The sequence below is a fragment of the Phoca vitulina genome, unplaced genomic scaffold (genome assembly GCF_004348235.1).
Source record: "Phoca vitulina isolate PV1807 unplaced genomic scaffold, GSC_HSeal_1.0 scaffold27, whole genome shotgun sequence".
In the NCBI taxonomy this organism is placed as follows: domain Eukaryota; kingdom Metazoa; phylum Chordata; class Mammalia; order Carnivora; family Phocidae; genus Phoca; species Phoca vitulina.
This window is the reverse complement of record NW_022589730.1, coordinates 22,908,170-22,910,471: the sequence shown is the minus strand read 5'-3', so window position 1 is coordinate 22,910,471 and position 2,302 is coordinate 22,908,170. Positions and strand designations below refer to the sequence as shown.

Here is a 2,302-nt window from a genome sequence, read left to right as displayed (position 1 = left end):
GCACATAGGATGAGTGCCTAAAATGGAATCACTGGATCAAAGGGTGTGTGCATTTGGTAAATTTTGTCAAATTCCCTTCATTAGAGGTTTTTCAGCGTTCACTCCAAGCAGCAGTAAATGAGATGAGCTTCCCTGCCTACTCTGCCCCCACCATGTACACACGCGCACACACACGTGCACACTCACGCACACACACACATGCGCGGGTGCGCACACACGCATGAGCTGTAACAAGGACAGTCTTTCATTCTACTCCCCCAAGATTGTCACTCTCGTGGGGGCACAGATGGCCAAGCTCCAGCACTCTCTAAAGGTACGTGGGCATGAGTTTGAGATGGATGAAATTCTATCCTGGACAAATCCAAGACTACCTTCTATGTTTTACCTCAGTTCAGATTTCTGTCCCGTGGGTACGCAGGGTGAAGAATTATGGGAAAAAGTGGTTGGCCCCCAGGTTGTTAGATTCAAAGATTAGGAGTGTCCTCATATATAACTACTAAATGGGACTCATAATAACATGGTAGATGGGTCACTGATGTAGGCTTAAACTCTCCCTGATTTTTTTTTTTTTCATATTTTCAGCTTCTGCCACTTTCTGAGGAAATGACTGCTCTAAGTCTCATTTGTCCTAAACTTTTAACCTTGGAGTGTGCAGGCCTGTTTAATCAGTCTACTACATCAATAATAGTTGATAAATATAGTCCTTTACATGGGATGATAAAAAGCTGGTAGCATATGATTACTTGGACATGTGATAAGACTTCAAACTTAAATCTGTGTCTTTCAGCATCCCTACCCCCCATAAGTGGAAGATGAAGGCAGAAGTTGTGGTTTCCAGGCACAAATCCCATGTATGTGAAATAGATAACTGAAGTTGGCCCAACTATCTCAGCTGTCATCTCCATCCTCTCTCTGACTACCTGGGGATAAGGAGTGACAAGAGAATGCCCACGTTTAGAATGAAGGTGCTTGACAAAGGCTTACCAGGAGTGATCTTGCAGCTTTTAGCAGGAATATCAAGAGCAAATTGCACAGGTAAAAGGCAGAAAACTGAGTTTAGAGTAGTTTGTAGTTTCTGTATTGAACAGATACTCATTATAGGATTTTAAAAGTCAGGCGAGCAAGCAACTTGCATTTATTCAGGACCTGTTTGCTGAGGCACTGTATTAAACAGTACGAAAGGTAATGAATAAGTAAGTAAATAAATAAATACTGCTCGTTTCGGCAGCACATATACTAAAATTGGAATGATAGAAGATTAGCATGGCCCCTGCACAAGGATGACACACAAATTTGTGAAGCATTCCATCTTTAAAAACAAACAAATAAATAAGTAGTTAGGGTCCCAGCTCTTTAAGAAATCAGGAAGGAGTTGGGAAGACAAACCTACATGACCAATTTAATGGCTATATGAGAGTTAACAGTATGAGGCTGCAAATACATGAAACAATTTGGTGCCAAGCTGTTGGGTCTGAGGAACTTAAATAGCTCTGAGCTAAGAGGATTAGAGTCCCCAACTTGAAAGCTCACCACAGCTCTAGGAAAGGTCTTTGGAAAGCTAGGGTGTATCTTGCTCCCTGTTTCCTACCCATCAGGCTTCCATACATCTGTGTTCTTGTTGAACCTCTCCCATATGCTTTGCATGCACACTTTGCTTTGGTTCTTTCTCCTGAGGGACCTTCAGGATACTTCCCTCCTTTTTTCTACACCTTGGGAATCCACTCAGGGCAGCACCATCTTCCATTCTTTCTAGAGCTCTGTGGCTTATGGCTTTCCCTCATTCATCACAGCAACCTGATCCTGCGCCCCATATTCCCCTTACTAGAGGATAAGGATGCCTTCAGGTCCCCCCAAAATTAAACATAGAGTTACCTTATGGCTCAGCAATCCCACTCTTAGGAATATACCCCAAAGAGTTGAAAACAGGGGTTCAAACAGATACTTGTACATAAATGTTTATATGGCACCATTAACAATGGTTAAAAGGTAGAACAACCCAAATGTTTATCAATGAATGATGCATGGTTAAACAAATTTGGTATAGCCATACAATGAAATGTTATTCAGCCATAAAAAGGAGTGAAGTACTGATAGACGCTACAACATAGATGAACCTTGAAAACAATATGCTAAGGGAAAGAAACCAGATCCAGAAGGTCACATATTGTATGATTCCATTTATATGAAATGTCCAGTGTAGGTAAATCTGTGGAGACAGCAACTAGATTGGTGGATATCAAGGACTGGAGGAGTGGTAAATGGAGAGTATCTGCTTAATGTGCATGGAGTTTTATTTTGAAAT

At 41.5% G+C, this 2,302-nt stretch overlaps 1 non-coding gene across 1 annotated transcript; it reads left to right on the top strand.

Moving 5' to 3' along the window:
- Window positions 1–1,212: 1,212 nt before the first annotated feature.
- On the top strand, window positions 1,213–1,315 carry LOC116643865. The gene has a single exon (XR_004301647.1). It is a non-coding gene; the product is annotated as a U6 spliceosomal RNA (small nuclear RNA).
- Window positions 1,316–2,302: the final 987 nt, after the last annotated feature.